Source organism: Physella acuta, unplaced genomic scaffold (assembly GCF_028476545.2).
Source record: "Physella acuta isolate Inbredline_101_S28 unplaced genomic scaffold, ASM2847654v3 ptg001215l, whole genome shotgun sequence".
Classification (NCBI taxonomy): Eukaryota; Metazoa; Mollusca; class Gastropoda; family Physidae; genus Physella; species Physella acuta.
Window position 1 is genome coordinate 14,932 of NW_026732732.1, and position 21,665 is coordinate 36,596.

At 34.5% G+C, this 21,665-nt stretch overlaps 1 pseudogene; it reads right to left on the reverse strand.

Annotated features, from left to right (window-relative positions):
• Positions 1–17,214: 17,214 nt before the first annotated feature.
• Positions 17,215–19,731, reverse strand: LOC131957162 (ruvB-like 2; annotated as a pseudogene).
• Positions 19,732–21,665: the final 1,934 nt, after the last annotated feature.

Consider the following 21,665-nt stretch of genomic DNA (forward strand, 5'->3'; position numbering starts at 1 on the left):
AACACACTGTTTTAACACAAATCTTTGGCAATAAATTTAAGTAGATCTGATAACAATGCTGGTTCGGTGCCTAGTTATATGATCGTCCAGAAACAAATCACAGATGTATTATTGACACAGAAGTCAACAGTAGAACAGCTGATTAAAAATAGCATAAACATTTTGAATGAAAGTAGGGTGAATTTTGATTCCACTGTGAAATCTCAAGAAGAAAAAATTGAGCAGCTTGAGAAATCAATTACTGAAGATTATGTTCTAAAAGAAGTTTACACCCAACTACAAAATGAACTAAAGGAGAAGTATGTTCATAAAGATAGTTATTTAATCTTCAAGAAAAACTAGAAGAGGAATGTAGATGTCATGGTGTAACACAGGCCAAATTACAGCTGGTTTTTGAAAAATTTGAAGACAGTCTTCAACATATTTCATCACTAGAAAACAAGCTGAGTGAAACAACTGCTTCTTTCAGTCTTGAATGTACTGCCTTACAAAAGGAGATATCAGATGTATATGCTGAAAATAATAATCTTCAAGTACAACTCCAAGAGAAAACTGCTTTGTGTGAAAAGCAGTTGGCCTTGATTGATCAGAAACAAATGGAGATAGAAGAACTAGTCTCAAAGCATCACAGACAAATGTTAAAGTACAAACAAAAAGTGAGTGAAACAGAAGTTGTGAAGCAGCAGGAGGCTTACCTCAGCAGGGTATTCAGTAACTCAGATGTAAAGAAACAAAAATGATGCTGCCTTTTTTTTTAATTGATATTCTAGATTGCTCTTTTCCTCTTGTTGACGTACTAGAATGTTCTATTTGTTAATATATTAGAATTGTTGACTCTTCAACCCTTACAACCCTGAGACTGATATTTTCCATTTCTATCCTCAACACAAGCTGCATATATTTCAATTCACTCATGCCCAGTGGCATGAATTGCAGCAAACGGGTACTAAATATAAGCACAAAATGAAATCTATGACCTTTCAAAGCATCTATGGGCAGAACTTAGTTTAATTTTATAAATTTTCCATATTTTTTGTGTATGCAGATCTGTAATATAAATGATTGACAAAATAGCTTTGAAAAGCCAATTGGTAGTCATAGTCATGCTGATGTAGTAAAATCTTACGAGTGTAATTCAAGTAATTAGTTAGTAATTGATGAACTGAATATGATGGTTTTAAATCTAGTTCTTCTGATTTAGAACCTGACCTTGTCTGACAAGTTATACAAATAAAGTCTAAATGCTTACCTAATACCCACTCAAATATTTTTTGTTGTCACGTTATGCTATTTGCACATATACTTCATACTTTTTTTGCCTTTTTATAACCCCTGCATGTTGTTACAAATATTTCCCAAAAAAAATACTTCAGACTTTTTAAATATAATCTCTGGGACCAAGAGGACTAATTGTAAAGTAACATTAGTATTATTAGTAGACCTATGTATTGCTGAGGAATACAATTTTGAAAACAATAAGTTGGAGCTATAAGGGTTAAGCATAATTTTTCTCTCTTGTTTATATTATAACTATTCATTTTGCAAATAATAAAATATCCATAAAAATTAAAAAAAAAAAAATAAATTAAAAAAAACTGTGTTGTTTTAATTTTTATAAAAGAAATAATTGTAAATAGTAAATACTCTAGGCCCTAGACAGTGGCGTCGTCAGGACGGGTGTACCCCCCTCCGAACAATATATATATATATATATATATATATATATATATATATATATATATATATATATATATATATATATATATATATTATAGGCTTATATTTTTGTATTGCTATACTTGTTTGAGAAAAATATTTTTTTAAATAGTTATCGGTCAAAACGCAATGTGCTTTATTACACGTTGAACGATAGTAGTGAAAAGGCAAAGAAAGAACTAAATAGTAAAATATCCACACACATTTAGTATAACATAGGCTGCCAATACCAATTAGAAAAATTAGAAACAAATCTAGAACACTCAAATTAAGAACGAAGAAGAAGAAGAAAATACAAAAATTAAAATTAAATAATTGGCATTTTATCTTAAATTAATGAAGCAAACTTACAATATCTAATTAACAGTTATTGTTTTACTTGTGTCACTCCCCCCTCCCACCACACGCTACCTCTACGCTGGGGGCATTTGCGTAATGACATGTTCGATGAGCAATTTAGAATTGATATTTTAATTAGCCGCCACGCTCCACCATCAACTGATTTGTTGATTTGCAATTTTTTTCAGTGTGATGTCAGGACCAAGCACTTTGGTGGGTGGTGTATTTTGTTCTGACCATTACATTCTTCTGTGAAAGTTGCATTTGGTGTCGACCGCTCCCCCCCCCTCCCCCTCCACTCCAATTTAACAAGTGGCATCATTTTCTGCCAAAAATAATATATTACTCCTCTTATTATTTAAAGTGAAAAAAAAAGTTTTTATAGTAACTTATTAAATGTGGTGTCACATATTATGTTATAAAAAGGATCGCTTAGCCTTTGTTTTGTAATTTTAAATTATTATCAGGCTCAAGTTTTAATTGCAAACTGCTAGCTGAGTTAAAGAATCGACTTGTTGATATGATAAGAAAGTTCGGTTAAATCAGTATTGAATTTATGAAGACACTTGACACAACACTCCGTGTAGCTCTGATGTTTTAATTTATTTATAAAAGAATGTAATTGAAAATAGTACATACTCTTGGTCTATGCCAGGGGTCGGCAACCTTTTCAGGTTTAAGAGCCTAAAGTTTCAATTTACAAAATTTCCCAGTTTTTACAAGCTTTTATTTAACTCACTTCCTCGACAGTCTGTCTGTCTGTCTAGACGGAAACGCAGGAGTGAAAATTCGGACAGTTCTACTTGACCGATACGATTCACAGTTGGCACGTGAATCAAGTCATGAAGACAATCTAAACTGAAACTAAATTTGACTTAATTGGATGCCTAATTAATTTTTTATGAATTAATAAAAATTTGGACCGAATTAGTAGGCATGTCTAGCCAACCACACCACACGCGTCATCACCTTCAATAGCTGCGCCATCACGTAATGGCTGCGTTCCAAAACCATTGCGCGCCTACTGAACGTGATGTTCAGTAGGCGCGCAATGGTTTTTAGTCATGTAACTCTATTGTAAATATAACATAAAAGTACTGAAAAAAAAATTCATAAAAAACGTTTTAATAACAAGCTTTTATGTAATGATGCACTAAAAAGTAGAAAATAAATTATAGACTACTATTTAAATAACTATAAAGAACAGCGTGGGTGTCTTCCTTAACATTAGTAAAGGTATCCAATAGATACTAAAGTGACCCACGCTTTTCTTTATAGTTATTTAAATAGTAGTCTATAATTTATTTTCTACTTTTTAGTGCATCATTACATAAAAGCTTGTTATTAAAACGTTTTTTATGATTTTTTTTTAAAGTGCCATTAATATTTGTTCTTCCATATTAAGGTATTTGATTAGAATTAGCAAAATAATTATTTGTTTATGGGTTTAAGTTTGAAAATAGATGTATTCATATAAAAACATACACATGTTTCGCAAAAAACATAGTAAAGTATTTCAACTAGTTCTTTTAGGATAATAAAAACCAATTATAAAACTATCCCTACCCAATTTAGAGGCTAATAACTATAAGAAAATGCCACTTAAGTCAAATTAATGGACGATAAAACATACAAAAATGCCTTCTGATTAAAATAACCTTTACTATGGAAAATATTTGAAAAAAGTGCACTTCGGTAGTTGAAAGCATGGAACCACTGCCACAGGACTGGCCACATCACAGTTGTGGGGCTTGGCCATGTGTTCATGCAGTTGACAGCTGTTTGTATACGCTCTACTCCACCTGTTCATAGTGTTTTTATTTTGTTTAAAGTTGTTTTCCAGTATAATATCTTTATGAGTTATGAAAATAAAATAATATCATTATTATGGAACTGGCGAGCCGCATCCTGACATCAAAAGAGCCGCATGAGGCTCGCGAGCCGCAGGTTGCCGACCCCTGGGCTAGCCCTTTTTAGGGCTGGCTGCCGGGGCTGAGAAGTTGGTCATCGAGGCATCGAATGCAAAAGATCGTGTGGTGTTGCGCCCACACATCCCTCGATTGCATATAGCTCTCGAGAAGAGTCACCTAGTACTTGTACTATGGTGGCTTCAATGTACGAGTGGCTAATAATCAATTCTTTTCAGCTAGACGACGCCTACCTAGGAGCAATCTTAGGTAGGATGTTCCGTCCCGACACCATTGAACCTATACTCAAAGCTCTATAGGAATCAATAAAGAAATGATAAATCAAAAGAGAAAATAAAGAAGCAAAATTAAAAAAGAAAATAAAGAAGCAAAATTACAAGAGAAAATAAAGAAGCAAAATCATTGAAGATACTGAAAGGCAAGAAAAGACAAAATGAAGGATAGTAAAGACATTTTGAAACAGGAAGTAACAAGAATCAAGACAGAAAAGCAGATTCAAGAAAGGAAACTGAAGTCTAAAGGCAAGAAAGTAAAGACAAGAAGAAACAAGAATCAAGATGTGAAACTGATTGTACATTGTATGCTATTTCATGTAATTTTCATGTAATAAAAATGCGACCTATTCGCACAGTGAGCTCCTTACTCGAGTGGAGCAAACTGTGTGGATGGAAAATTATAAAAAAAAAAAAGTAGCTCTGTTGTTTTATTTTATTTAAAAAGAAAATAATTGTCGAGTGTACCCCAACTCCGAAAAAAAAATATACATAAATAGATTACTTCACTTGCCATATAGACAGACATGTTTGAAAGGGAATTTTACTACTTATAATGCTATCTGTTGTTGGTATGTCATCTTTTATTATGGTGGGGATACCTTTTGGTTTTCCCCTGTCTTGCCTAGAGGTGTAGGCCTATCCACTAATAGAGAAGTGAAGATTGGTGTTGAGGTGTGTTTCCTATTTCTTTGAAATACGTTTAGAGCTTTCATTTTCTTGTGAACTTCCAATGTATTTCATTTCAGGATAACAACTGTTTTGATGTTTTATCACTGTATTGGCCAATATATTTAATCTTCTGTTTCTTGCCCCTTGCTCTTTACAGACAAGAATTGAGGAACCACCAGCTCGCTTGTATGGGCTCCTTCAAGGCGGTGAGCCCGGCCCCTACCTGCGAGGCGGAGAGCCCGGCCCCCTACCTGCGAGGCGGAGAGCCCGGGCCCCTACCTGCGATGCGTAGAACCCGGCCCCCTACCCGCGAGGCGTAGAGCCCGGCTCCCTACCTGCGAGGCATAGAGCCCGGCTCCCTAACTGCGAGGCGAAGAGCCCGCCCCCCTACCTGCGAGGCGGAGAGCCCGGCCCCCTACCTGCGATGCGGAGAGCCCGGCTCCCTACCTGCGAGGCGGAGAGCCCGGCCCCTTACCTGCGATGCGTAGAGCCCGGGCCCCTACCTGCGATGCGTAGAGCCCGGGCCCCTACCTGCGATGCGGAGAGCCCGCCCCCCCCTACCTGCGAGGCGTAGAGCCCGGCTCCCTACCTGCGAGGCGGAGAGCCCGGGCCCCTACCTGCGATGCGTAGAGCCCGGGCCCCTACCTGCGAGGCGGAGAGCCCGACCCCGTACCTGCGAGGCGGAGAGCCCAGGCCCCTACCTGCGAGGCGGAGAGTCCCGCTCCCTACCTGCCAGGCAGGATACCACAGGCAAGAACGCCACATCTGTTAGCCCCATTGCTTTCCTCCATCATAAAATTAAGCAATGCGTGCCAACATGCTATGCGCTATATGATATACGAGGTATGATTCAACACGGTTTTACCTGCCAAGTATAACAACACAAAGGTTACATCCACTTTTTACATTTAGGTTATTGTGGTCTAGACAAGTTAGTGTAGAATTTTATGGACCAATAACGTGAGGCATCAGTCAAGTTTGATGTTTTCTCATAACCCGAAATCTGACAACATTAAATTACACATCTGCATTTTCAGGTCTAAAAATATAATTGTCAATAGATGGAATGTATTATGTATAAGAAAACCATCCTAAACGTATGAAAGAGCATGCCAAAAAGAAGTATTACAATTGTAAATCTGTATCAGTCCTAACAAGCCGATGATGAAAACTAATACTAAAGCGAACACGACAAGGCACACTGACGCTGTAAATTACATGTCTGAGGCGGAAAAAAAAAGTTTGTTCTCTATAATAAACGTATATGCATTTAAATAAATTATTACATTTGGATAACTAGACGAACCAACCTATTAAAATGATTACTGTTTGTAGAAAAATCACACAACAGATCAAGGGCGGGTAAAGCTTGAACAAGGTTTCAGTTTTTACCTTATCATCTACCCCCCTAAACCAAACCGACACTGATAGTAGTATTTTTTACCTTTTAAAGGTGTGACCTAATACAGTACTACAAATACGGCACTTTATATATGGCACTGTAGATAATAAATTTTAATACAAGTTATTCTGGGCCTACCTATTTATTGCACAACTACCAACTACCAAATGCAATCGAGGTGAAACCGCAATCGACTTTTATTTTTATATACCGTATATAGAGAAAAAAACAAATCGCGCCCTCCCGGGGCGCCACCCCTGTGAATTTGAAAAAAAAACTTCGCAAAAACCTTTCCAGAAATATTCTCAACAACTTCCTAAAGTTTCACGGCGATGTGATGATAGGTGTAGTGATGCCTAAAAGACAGACAAACAAACAAACCGACACACACATACATTGCTTTATATATATATATATATATAAATATATATATATATATATATATATATATAGAGAGAGAGAGAGAGAGAGAGAGAGAGAGAGAGAGAGAGAGAGAGAGAATATGTTATAAATACGTATTACAGATATATATAATAACGTGAAATGAAAACAAAAATATTGTCCCGAGTGTATTTTGAAATTTTGTAAAATAAAGGCCAATGGCTAGGGCGTTTAAAAAGTTTAATGCATCTAGTTCAGAACCTAGCAATTGATTTATTCATTCATCAGAATTATTTTCAACTCTTTAATTTAAAATATTCAAGAAAGACAACTCATAACCACAATCCAAAATATCGTTAAGTAAGTTAATAAATTCATCAATAATTAAATAAAAGGCAAACTTGTGTTTGTTTTATGTTCATTACAATAATTAAAATGTGTCTATACAAATGTTTCAGTGTTATTTTTTTTTTTTAAATTTTTATTTATATAGTAACTTTAAAATAAAAACACCTAGCTTATTTTAAAACTTTATTCATATAAATTAAAATGTTCAATTTTCTAATGTTTGAATTGAAGTGATTTTCATTTATCAATTTTACCCAAAATCGATGCTGTGTTGGTATTCCATATCTCGGGTCTTTCACGCCCCGCCTCTTTAATTTATGCCACAGCGATTGCAAAATGAGGGCCTGTGTATGGCTGATCATATAACTTAATACAAGTGTATTGCTTATAAAATAACTTAATCGAAGTGTTGTGCCCATTACATAACGTAATAGAAGAGTATGGCCAAACATTTAACTTTTAATAGTAATGTATGGCTGGTCATATAACTTATTATAAGGGTATAAGGGTGGTGTTAGTAATGGTGTTTAAAATGACTTTGGTAATAATGTTGGTTATGGTGTTGAAAACGGCGTTGGAAAAGGAAAAGGCAAAAAAATTCAAATAATCCTCCACCAAAATAAATGTAGCCAGTCCCCAAAAACTAAGTCCACGAATCACTAATTTATTCTTTATATTATTCATCTCAACCGCACACCTCGTCGCAAAAACCCAAACCCCTCCTAAAATTACGTCACACCCCAGCATACCCTCCCTCAAAATTGCTGTTTACTATTTTTTTAAAACATCGAAACAGTGCCTAGAAGTTTGACGTATTTTATGGATGACTCCAAAACTTTGTAGTCTATGAGTGGTTGCTGTTGATGTAAAGAATTCAATGAAAGTTATGGTCAAGTAAAGGGGTCGGAGTGGTCTAGCGGTAGAGACTACTAACCCGTAAGTCTCGAGTTCCTAACCAGGTTCAAGTCAGTAGACCGTCCACTAAACTCTGATGGGTACCTAACTCACGTTAGAGAAAGTAAAGGCGGCTGGGCATAGTGCTGACCACACCATCTTTTCATATGCCGAGGTCATGGGAAACAAGTGAACTCTACTTCACTTGCCCTATAGACCGTCAGGTTTGAAAAGGGAACTTATTTACGGTCAAGCAAAAGCTGAAAGAATATTCATTTATATGAATAAAAAATATTTGAACATTTCCTAATTTGATTGTTAGAAACCTGAAGGTCTCTGTTACAATGAATCAACTTACAGTTGTTGATTGGCCAGTCGGGGGATTAAGTTTGAACGTGACCCTTAATCTGACCCCGACATTAGCATGTATTTATATTTTACGACACTTTTTTTCTGTGCCTGAAAGCCTGATGTACGTATACACAGTTACCCTATGCTGCACTATAAATACGGTACTTTAAATGCAGAAAAATATGGTATTATAAATAATATGGTACTTTAAATTGGTACTATAAATATGTAATAAATACAATAAGTATTTAGGCTATATAGTAATTAAAAATATTGAATCCAACAAATTATCGAATCTAATTAACACATGATAAGCATCGAATCTAACATGTCGGATATCGAATCTAACTACTAGATCGATACTGTTGTACCGGCGTTAAATTAATCACTGCAAAGATTACATACCTTGATAGCGAACTTGTTCTTTTTTTAAATATTGACAGTTTTGTTGTAATCTCGGTTGAGGTTTAACTCTTTATGTTAAAGTAAAATTACATTGAAAAATAAGCGTTAAGCAATAAAATATTATTAGTTATTCAGCAATATGTTTATTTTCGACATCAAATGTTCTATACAAAGAGTTATAACGGTACTGTAGAGAAGACAAGGAAGTGCCTGTATTCGAACGCCTCTAAAAACAGCATCAAACTAGCAATGTTATTTTATTCACGAAAGATGTCAGTTTGCCTTAAACACGTAGCCACATATTTGACTATCAAATACAAACTAAGAAACATTTTTCCCACTTTAGCCTTTATATTCATAGATACATTTGTATATGGAAAATGTAGGCATATATCTTGCTCATTTAAATTTCAGATGAATTATATTCGAATCAAGAAGATGTATTTAATTAATTCGCCTACATAATTTCCATTTATAAATTTAAACTAACCAAGAAGGATAACCTATAAATTTGCTCCCAAAAATGGCTAAATGTACAAAGAAATTCATAAATAATTTTAAAAGCAACAAAACATTATTTACAGTGTAAATTAAAACAGAATTATTTTTAATTCTTATAAAAATGATTGATTAACCTTTTGTTTTTCAATTATAGAGTATTATCAGGTTCAAATTTTAATTGCAAACAGCTAGCTAAATTAAAGAATTGAATTCTAGAGATGATGAAAAATTTCAGTTTACACAATATGACACATTTCTCAACTCGAGTCACAACTCTCCGTGTATTTTTCACCATGAACAGGGAAGAATTTTTTCAGTTGATACGATTCAAATTCAACAAAATGCATGTTGCAAACATTTCAAACAATAAATTTCTTTTATTAACATAAAAAAAAGTAGCTCTGTTGTTTTAATTTACTTAAAAAGAAAATAATGAAAAATAGTACATACTCTTAGTTCTAGGCCATGGTTCGGCAACCTGCGGCTCGCAAGCCGCATGCGGCTCTTTTGATGTCAAGATGCGGCTCTTCAACTCATGCACAAATATTAATAATTATAATATTTCATTTTTAAAACTCGTAAAATTTATAGTCTGCAACACTCAGTAATGAACGATATAATAATAAATATAAACAATAAACACTCGCTATTTTATTTAAATATTTATTTACTCCCAAAGTACTTCGTTTTTTTATAAAACTGAGTTACTTAAATGTAAACAAAACTGTGTTTGGGTCATATTTATTGCGGCACTGGTTACCTACACTACCGCCCACCACCATGGCCTGCTGTATGAAAGCCTTGATTGTAACTTAGTGTAAGTTAATCATTCACCGTAATATCACCGTTAATCACTCACAACCTAAGTGTCGAGGACGGAAAGTAACGCTCTCGTGAACCTGATTACACTACCGCTTGGTTTAATCATCGAATGTCGTATTGTAGAATGCTCCTTAAAATAAGGTAGGCGCTTAGTACTTGCAAGATAGCCCTGGTCGCCAAATCGCAACCTGCAGAGACGTCGAAGACGCGCCTGATTCATTTAGTGAGCGATTATAGCAACCTATTGTATCTATAGCCTATCGCGCCATGGTGCTCACGACTAAGAACTCTTGTCGCAAAAACGTGAATTGACATAAAATGCACTCTCCCTGGCGCCGCAAATAGTAATTTTTTTTTATTTCGCAGAAATCTTCTCGTGAGTATTCTCACCCACACTCCATAAGTTTCATGGCACTTGGATGAACGGTATTGAACCGCATCCGACTTTTATTTTTTATATACAGTATATATATAGGCCTATAGAACAATAGAATAGCGCCCTGCCGGGGTGCTACACATGCGAATTTAACATTTTCTTTTCTCAGATACCTCCCCAAGAGTAATCTGAACAACTTCCCAAAGTTTCATGGCGATTAGATGAAACGTGTACTAATACGTAAAAGAAAAACAGACACACACACGCACATACATACATTTATGTTAAATGGTTATTTATGGTAAAACAATTGTTGACTATGTTAACTGTTGACTTTGGGGTGATAAGTAGTATTTACAGCCGATGATGAAAACAGCAATACTAAAGCGAACGTAACAAGGCAGGCTGACGCTATAAATTACATGTCTGAGAGGTGGGGGGGGGGGGGGGGATTAAGATAAAAAAATAACATAAAACATAACAAACGCCTACGCATTTTAATAAAGTGTAATATTTGGATAACTAGACGAACCAACCTATTAAAATGATTACTGTTTGTAGAAAACCACACAGCAGATCAGGGGCGGGTAAAGCTTGAACAAGGTTTCAGTTTTGACCTTGTCATCCCGCTCCCCCCCCCACCTCCCTTCCCCCCCCCCCCCCGCCTATCACCAAACCGACACTTGTAGTGGCATGTTTTTACCTTTTAAAAGTGATACCTAATACAATACTATAAATTCGGTACTTTATATATATATATATATATATATATATATATATATATATATATATATATATATATATATATATATATATATACATATACATATATACATATATATATATATATATATATATATATATATATATATATATATATATATATATATATATATATATATATATATATATATATATATATATATAAAATAACGTGAAATGAAATATAAAATATTGTTTAGAGAAAAGAACAGTAAATTTTGAAATTTTGTAAAATAAAGCCCGGTGTCTAGGGCGTTTTAAAAGTTTAATGCATCTAGTTCAGAACCTAGCAATTGATTTATTAATTCATTAGAATTATTTTCTATTCTTTAATTTAAAATATTCAAGAAAGACAACTCATAACTACAATCCAAAATATCGTTAAGTAAATTAATACATTCATTAATAATTAAATAAAAGGCAAACTAGTGTTTGTTTTTTGTTCTGTTAAAAATATTAAAATTTATTTTTACAACAATGTCAGTGTTAAAAAATATAAACTTTTATTTGGTCAATAACTTTAAATTGAAACAGCTAGCTGATTTTAAAAATTGATTTTTATAAATTTAAAGGTTCCTTAGTTCATTATGTTCTGGAATTTTTGAATTTGATTCATCAGTTTAATTTATCGTATATACGAAGTAAAGAGAAAGTCTTGTAATCGTGCAAAAAAAAAATCGAGATTTTCACAGATACCGACGTTTTACACCTACCTGAGTCGGAGAAACATAGTTTTGGAAATTTTTCCGTACTTCTGTGTGTGAATGTGTGTCTGTAAACACGATAACTTGAGTACCGTTACATCTAGGTTGATGAAATTTATATTTAATATTTACTGTTTGTAGAAAACCATACCGCAAATCAGGGGAGGGTAAAGCTTGAGCAAGGTTTCGGTTTGTGCCTTGACATCCCCCCCCCCCCCCCCCTATCATCAAACAGACACTGGTATTGGCATGTTTTACCTTTAAAAATGTTTCCTAATACAGTACTATAAATACAGTAATTTAAATACGGCGCTATATATAATATAATGAAGTGTCGTAAATAAAGTATTATAGATACTTTAGCCCTTATATTCATACATATATTTGTATATGGAAAATGTAGGCTTTTATATTGCTCATTTAAATTTCATGTGAATTAGTTCAATTAAATCCGAACCAAGAACTTTTTTTTTAATTAATTCGCTTACACTGGTTTCCACTTATCAATTTAAATTAACCAAGAAGAATAACCTACGAGTTTGCTCCCAAAATGGCTAAATGTACTAAGAAATTCATAAATAATTTTGAGAAATACAAAAAATTGTCTAAAGTGTAAATCAAAACTAGAATATTTTTTAGTATCTTATAAAAAGGATCGCTTAGTCTTTGTTTTGTAATTTTAAATTATTATCAGGCTCAAGTTTTAATTGCAAACAGCTAGCTGAGTTAAATAATTGACTTGTTGATATGATAAGAAAGTTCAGTTTAAATAATCTATTCAGTTTAGTCACGAGTGATACAACACTCCGTGTAGCTCTGTTGTTTTAATTTATTTATAAAAGAAATTAATTGAAAATAGTACACACTTTAGATCTAGGTCGTAGGTGTTTGGTTTTGCGATTATTACAGTCTTGGTTGGGTAGTAGTTGATTCTTAGTTGGTTGTATCAATTTTTGTAGAGTGATCGTAGTCTAAAGCTAGTCTTAGATAAATGTCTACATTATATTAAGTGTGTTTGAATTTTATATGAGAAAACTTCAAATGTAATTGAGCTTTAATCATAGTTTTTACATATTTAAAAAAAAAAAACGTTTTTGTTTTGTTTTTTATAATACTATGCTAATTAATTTTTAACATCGAATTGTAAATTTATTTTAAAACTGATGACACTGTACTTTTTTGTTCGCGTTGTTTCCCTGTCGTTTCATTTTTTTTCCAAATTAGAGAAATAAAAAGTATTGGCAAATATGTATTTTAATTTTTTATACCTTCATTTTTATCTCATCACTGACCTCTGTCTCAGTGTTGGACTGGCCCTACTATCTCATCACTGACCTCTATCTCAATGTTGGACTGGCCCTACTATCTCATCACTGACCTCTGTCTCAGTGTTGGACTGGCCCTACTATCTCATCACTGACCTCTGTCTCAATTTTGGACTGGCCCTACTATCTCATCACTGACCTCTGCCTCAATGTTGGACTGGCCCTACTATCTCATCACTGACCTCTGTCTCAATGTTGGACTGGCCCTACTATCTCATCACTGACCTCTGTCTTAATGTTGGACTGGCCCTACTATCTCATCACTGACCTTTATCTCAATGTTGGACTGGTCCTACTATCTCATCACTGCCCTCTGTCTCAATGTTGGACTGGCCCTACTATCTCATCACTGACCTTTATCTCAATGTTGGACTGGTCCTACTATCTCATCACTGACCTCTGTCTCAATGTTGGACTGGCCCTACTATCTCATCACTGACCCCTGTCTTAATGTTGGACTGGCCCTACTATCTCATCACTGACCTCTGTCTCAATGTTGGACTGGTCCTACTATCTCATCACTGACCTCTGTCTTAATGTTGGACTGGCCCTACTATCTCATCACTGACCCCTGTCTTAATGTTGGACTGGCCCTACTATCTCATCACTGACCTCTGTCTCAATGTTGGACTGGCCCTACTATCTCATCACTGACCTCTGTCTCAATGTTGGACTGGCCCTACTATCTCATCTATGACCTCTGTCTCAATGTTGGACTGGCCCTACTATCTCATCACTGCCCTCTGTCTCAATGTTGGACTGGCCCTACTATCTCATCACTAACCTCTGTCTCAATGTTGGACTGGCCCTACTATCTCATCTATGACCTCTGTCTCAATGTTGGACTGGCCCTACTATCTCATCTATGACCTCTGTCTCAATGTTGGACTGGCCCTACTATCTCATCACTGACCTCTGTCTCAATGTTGGACTGGCCCTACTATCTCATCTATGACCTCTGTCTCAATGTTGGACTGGCCCTACTATCTCATCACTGACCTCTGTCTCAATGTTGGACTGGCCCTACTATCTCATCACTGACCTCTGTCTCAATGTTGGACTGGTCCTACTATCTCATCACTGACCTCTGTCTCAATGTTGGACTGGCCCTACTATCTCATCACTGACCTCTGCCTCAATGTTGGACTGGCCCTACTATCTCATCACTAACCTCTGTCTCAATGTTGGACTGGCCCTACTATCTCATCTATGACCTCTGTCTCAATGTTGGACTGGCCCTACTATCTCATCTATGACCTCTGTCTCAATGTTGGACTGGCCCTACTATCTCATCACTGACCTCTGTCTCAATGTTGGACTGGCCCTACTATCTCATCTATGACCTCTGTCTCAATGTTGGACTGGCCCTACTATCTCATCACTGACCTCTGTCTCAATGTTGGACTGGCCCTACTATCTCATCACTGACCTCTGTCTCAATGTTGGACTGGCCCTACTATCTCATCACTGACCTCTGTCTCAATGTTGGACTGGCTCTACTATCTCATCACTGACCTCTGTCTCAATTTTGGACTGGTCCTACTATCTCATCACTGACCTCTGTCTCAATGTTGGACTGGCCCTACTATCTCATCACTGACCTCTGTCTCAATGTTGGACTGGTCCTACTATCTCATCACTGACCTCTGTCTCAATGTTGGACTGGCCCTACTATCTCATCTATGACCTCTGTCTCAATGTTGGACTGGCCCTACTATCTCATCACTGACCTCTGTCTCAATGTTGGACTGGTCCTACTATCTCATCACTGACCTCTGTCTCAATGTTGGACTGGTCCTACTATCTCATCACTGACCTCTGTCTCAATGTTGGACTGGCCCTACTATCTCATCACTTACCTCTGTCTCAATGTTGGACTGGTCCTACTATCTCATCACTGACCTCTGTCTCAATGTTGGACTGGCCCTACTATCTCATCACGCATTCGAATTTTATTTGTTACATACCGTATATAGAGAAGAAAAAATTCAGCTTTCTATAGACTACAAATTACTAGACGGTTTACCTTCCAGTATATCACACGATCCTGACAACGTGGTCTATGTTAGACCCTTGCCACACATATGCTGGGCCGGTTAGAGAAATTAGGAACATCATGTAGACCCCTGGTAAAAACCTGCTAGACAAGTGTCGCAATAATACGTAGCACTCCAATGTATACATATTTAAGTCCCAGCGTAATTAGATATAGTTATATTGTATATAGGATATACCATATCATAGATAGAGCAGCCATTTAAATGTCACAAATATGATTATATATTATTATATGACCTTTTAAAAATATCAAATATATTTACATTGTATGATAAGGGCGTTTAAATATCTCACTGTTTTATTTTATTTGTAAAAGTATGGTTTACCTTTCAGATCAGACTGACGACTCTTAATCAGTTCTTTTTTTTTTTTGCTGAGATTATAATGGAACAATGATCATGACAGAACGAAATTAAGAGACAATTAAACCAAAGTTGATGTGGTAAAGTCTATAACGGTGGGCGATCAACGTAAACTGAATAATTTAATACAGAGCACCCAAAGGGCGTCTAAGTGTTATTTTTGGACCAACGAAACAAATAGACTGAAACACACCTAACACAAACAACACATCAACAGTCAAACAATCAATCAAACTAAAAAAATCAAATAAAACAAACAATCAAACGAACCAAACGAACCAAACAATCAAAAATACAATCAATCAAAGGGAAACAACGTATGTATAAACTTACATAAAACAAACACAAACACATTAATAACAATACAATTCAATTACATTTTATAGTTGATTATATTGGTCATAATAAACAAGAAAACGTTGTTAAATTGAATGTTTAGTTAAGTACCAGTTATTTTTAAAATGGACATGTAGATATAAAAGAAAAAGAAAAACCCTTAGATGTTAAGAACGTTAAATTTACTGATTTTAAATATAAAACTTTCGAACAAGAGCTGTTCTGCAACGACTTTTAACGCTTTTCTCAAATTTGTTGATGCAATGGAATGAAAAAGAAACAATAGGCTTGAACATCTAGTTCCAAATAGTTCCAAATTGTTATTGCCAGAAAGCGTATGTTTCAAGCAAAATTGATTATTTTATAATAGTTGTGAAATGATTACAACATGACTTTCGGTTTTATTAAGCCTAACAATATTCAATCAAATAATTGTGCAAAGTAACTATTTTTAGAAACATTAAATTTAAACTCATTGACCGATTCAGCTTATAGATATTGAAGCAATGCACAACAATTAACTATTAGATCAACACAAATACATCATGGTTAGTCTAGCTAGAACAATGGTTTTCAATATTTTTGACGGTACAGAACCTCCACCAGTTTCATAAGCCCCTTTACCGAACCCCACCAGTTTAAAATGAGAATTCACCTAACATTTCTAAATAGTAATAGTGTTAGAACCACTGAGCTAGAAAACTTGCTGTAAACATCTAATAGTAAGCGGGTCATGATTTGGTTCGATGTGAGATCTATGCGGCTCACTGGATAAAGAAAACATGTTGTCACTTGTGTTCTTTTGCCATCAGATACGGTTCGATGTGTTGATGATGTTGTACCTTACAGGGAATATACATTATTTCATTAAGGTTTTATGTTTTACTCAACTGCTATCAGCACTCAGTAGATTTAGAACCAAATTGTAAGGACTAGTTGATCTACACAATTTTTTTTAATACTTTTATTTGCAATTAAAACAAGTACATCAACATCAAATTTTTTAACATAATTTTGAACACCAAATGAAAACGAAAGGTTTTGCAAATGTACATAATGAATATTTACAAGATGTCATGTATTTGATTATAAAAAATTGCAAAGGATGACAGTAAAAGGGGTTAAGGTCAAATGAAAGTGTCAGAAGTCTGGGTGGGGAGAGGAAAGGAAATTTTTCAGAGAGGGTCAATGGGACAGTGAAGCATTTTCTATGTAGGGAAACAACTTAAGTTGACTAGTTGATCTACACATTTTTTTTTTTACAGTTGTATTAAAAAAGTCATACAATTTATTCATATATCAATATAAGCAATAGAACATTTTCATAACATTTGAAATGGAATGAAAATTGTCTAAATTCACACATCAGCAACAGCTGTCACTCAATTGTTCTCGTAAGTTCCACACATGAAATTTTAGCTGGTTTCCATTTCACCAGTGTTTTCATTGAACATGAACTCTTGCTGGTACTCTTTAAGAAATTGTGTTGACCGAGATTCATCTAAAAATAAGGAATACACTCTCTTGATGTCATCGACATCAACTTCTGAACCCTTTCGTTTTCTGCACAACAAGTTGGCAGCAGTGATAAGCTGGAGGAATATCTCAGACTTGTCTCCATACCAATACGAGTGAGAACTGTAAGAGCATCATCACTCATCTCCACGTCTTCTTCCTCTCATCTGATCTTTAAAATTTGTTTGATTTCCTTTTCTTCATAAGGACTAGTGGAGATAATAACAAGCCTGTCTAGTAAGTCAATGGGGATTCCATGGGGGCTTGTGTAATGTGTACCTCGAATTTTTGTTTTACCCCTGTTGGTTAACATTATAAGGATGGGGGCCATGTCAGACTCCAATGCTCGGTTAAGGAAGGAAAAGCATTCAATATCTAACATGTGAACCTCATCAATAAAAAGAACACCTGGCACTATCTCTGCCTTTCCCTCCTTCCTCCACTCAGCAACTTTGGAATTTATTTGTTCTCTCACTTCAGACTTGATTTCACCAGTGTCACCAGAAAACAAAGCTAAAAAGCCTTGAGTCCTGCTGTTGTAGTTGATCTACACATTTTTTTTTTTTTTTTTTTACAGATTACAACAATATGTGCGTGAGTGCATTAGTCTGTTATGAAAATCTGTTATATTTTAACCATGCTTGATCTACACAAAGAGCTACAAATATTACTAAACACAACAGCTGCGATCTGTAAAATTAAGCAGAATGTTTCATATTTTAATAAACAATTAAAAATTGATCGCAATGTTTTCATTAGCGTTATAAATATATTTATTATATCAAACATAAAGGCATTTCAAATTATAAAATAAAATAATATCAACAACAAAAAGCATGTATTTTTTTATCTTTGACACTATTACGGAGTTGACTGTTAACTATAGTTGTATTTATTAACGCAGCTGGTTATACATATCAGTTAGTTACCTCCCTGCATTAGTTTCTGAAAAAGAAATTTGTAAATGTATAGTGTTGTTAAATATTAAAATAAACGTGAATCTATAGTATCCGTATCTTGATTAAATATTTTCGTTAATAAAAATAAATGTGCACTTTATAATTATTGATTCCAATGAACATAAATTTAAAAAAAAATATACATATTTATTTACATAAATGGCTGAATTCGCCAAAATTAGAACGGGAATATTTATGTGTATCGTAACTCTATATATGTGAATCATATAGCTATCCAAAAGAGATATTATGTAGAATGGGCTGTGTATAATGTATTGTTTCTACTTCTATATGATTGTCAAACTGACCTACAGCTTATTTAAAGGTGATAATTTTTATGATTTCGGCTAGTAAAATGGATGACAGGGTATGGGGAAGCGAGAGACTTAGTTACAAACGTCAAATATCTAAACTCTAGACCAGGGGTCTCCAAACTTTTCAGTCCGAGGGCCGCATTAACTATCAAATTTCAGTTCGGGGGCCAGTTTCTTCCAGGCATGTCTTTTATTTTTCTGGACAAAGTTCCTCAGCCATCACCAACAAAAGTTTTTTCCTTGAACAAAAAGATCTCCGCGGGCCGGATGAGAGGACTTCGCGGGCCGCATCCGGCCCTCGGGCCGTAGTTTGGAGACCCCTCCTCTAGACTGTAAAAGTTGATAGACAATTCTCTAAGGTTTTGGTTTGAATAAAGTAGAAGAGTTCCACTATAATGCCTCTGTAAAACAAATGTCACCTTTTTTATGAATTAGGTATTTAACCCAGGTTAAGAATCACTGCTCTCGTGTTGTACACAGCTCTCTAGAACATCTGTAACAGGTTTTGTTCTACTGTCTCACGTCACACGTAATGGTATTTGTGTTGTTGTTTTTGTTATGGTTTTAATAAAGTAACTAAAAGACCCGGGAAGAAAACAACTACATATATAATATCACCCGAATTGCGGACCTGTGTGGATGTTTATTTTGTTTTAATTGTAATGTTTTAAAGATACATAGTCAATTTTTAAATTGGCTTTGTATTAATGTTCAAGTTTATAAAGATACATTCGCACTATGTTTGTTGAATTTGTTTTAATTGCAATATGTTCAAATACGCTTTAAAAACTCCTACACTAAAATTAAAATTAGTAGAAATAAATTATAAAATAAAAATTTGGAAATGTACTGATACGTCTAAAACTATCAATGAGGCAGGTATGCTGAAAATTGTCTAAGCTGACTCACTAAAAATTGCTGTAAAAATTATTGTTTTTAAAAATTATTTTGTTTTGGTATTAAAATAATTATTTACCAATACCCGCCATCTAATTTACATATCAAGGGAAGAGACGTATAAATATTTACCATGCTTAAGAATATCTGCAAAAAATGTATAATATATATTAAAATTACACTTTTTTAATTAATTGATTATGTTAGAAATTAAATAATAAAACATAACAATAGCAAAAAATTAAGTTTAATACTGAAATACAAACAATTGTTACTGTTATTAAAAAAAATAATTAAAAACTATGACTAAGTAAATGCATTAGTTTTAAATAAAAGGAATAATATTTCATTCACGGTCAAACTTATCCCCACAAGGCTAAATGTTTTTATAAATATTGATTTCGCTTATTTGTAATATGCATTTCATTCTGATGCTTCTAAAAACCACACTATATTGATGGCCATAATCATTATTTAATCTGTGTTGCTTCCCTTAGATTTTCGGAAAAGAATCGAAATTGTAAGTGACTGATCAATTATATTTAATCAGCTTTTGATACAACGTAGTTTATATGCTTACACTTGTTGTTATAACACCATTTGTCGTTGTTACATGAAACGGATGATTTTAGATACTGATGTCCGATAATAAAATAGGTGTGTTGGGTTGTTAGTAGTATTATAATCTCGACACATTTTATGGTTTGAAACTAGGGTTCGGCGTATGTTAGGACTAGGGTTGGTGTTAGGGTTAGGGACAGGGTTAGCATTGACATTAGCCAGCAATGTGTGTATTTAGTTAACTACCAACAACCTAACACCCTTTCTTTTAAACATATAGTATTATCTGACACTGGTATAAATATTCCCTCATGAAACAATGGTAGCATCAACTACAACATATTTCCTTTCTATAACTCGGACGACAAGCTTTGTGTATATGTAACTTCAGTCTGTGGGAATATATCAGTCGTATAGCAGCATTTAATAATAGATGTAGCCTGGCTGATCTTCAGATTTCAGCAACTGTAACTTATAATTATATAAGTAGATCAATACCCGATAGCAATGTAATGTAAGATATTTTTTTTATAGAATTATATGTTTACTTAATTAAAAAAAATAATAGCAAGCTGGCCGACTTGATGGTGACGATGTAACAGATGTAACATCACCATTTACTAAATGAACCTCTACTAGACGGTTTACCTTCCAGTATATCACACAATCCTGACAACGTCTATGTGAGACCCATGCTTACTAGGTATGATTATGTATCGGTTAAAATTTTCCCCAAAAAAAATTGTTTCAAAACATAACGGCGTGAGGAAATGTCTTAGAATGTAATGTTTTGCATGTATTAGAAAAACGTATGCACAAAGATCACTGTTTTGAAATATATAATTATATACTTTTTAAATTTGAAATAAGGATGCTGCTTCATGATCTTCACGGTTTTAAAGACAAAAATTAGGTTTCTTATATTTACCTCGTATGTTTACTAAAACATTTTAAACCTTTTTCATGACAAACTAGATAGCGATTATTATGCAAGTTCGTTAATGTTGTCTCCCTTGTATAGTTTAAGTTAAAGAAATGGCAACTGATATGCAAGTTTAGATTTGTATTAAAACGTGATATTTAAAAAAAAAGCTCCAAAATGACTAAACAATAGACTGCCAACAAGCAGATCAGATATATAACAAACAGAAAATAATTTTCTTTCCAGCCAAAAATGAGAATCGGAATAAACGTTACTGCATATTTTTTTTAACACAGTTTGGCTAATTAAGAACAAACCATGTGTGATTAAAGAACCGTAAAAACGGATTAAAATTGATCAGCTGACTGTGACTGTGAGGTATGCTTCACCAGATGATGAGCTACCCGTTACACGTTTTTTTTTAAACTTCCCTAGATATGGGTAGCTACACGGGGGAATGTATTGCTGAGGTTGTGTACAACTACCTTTATAATGTTGAGAAAATGTTTTAGTAAGTGTTGGACGGTATTGCTGCCAGTGCCA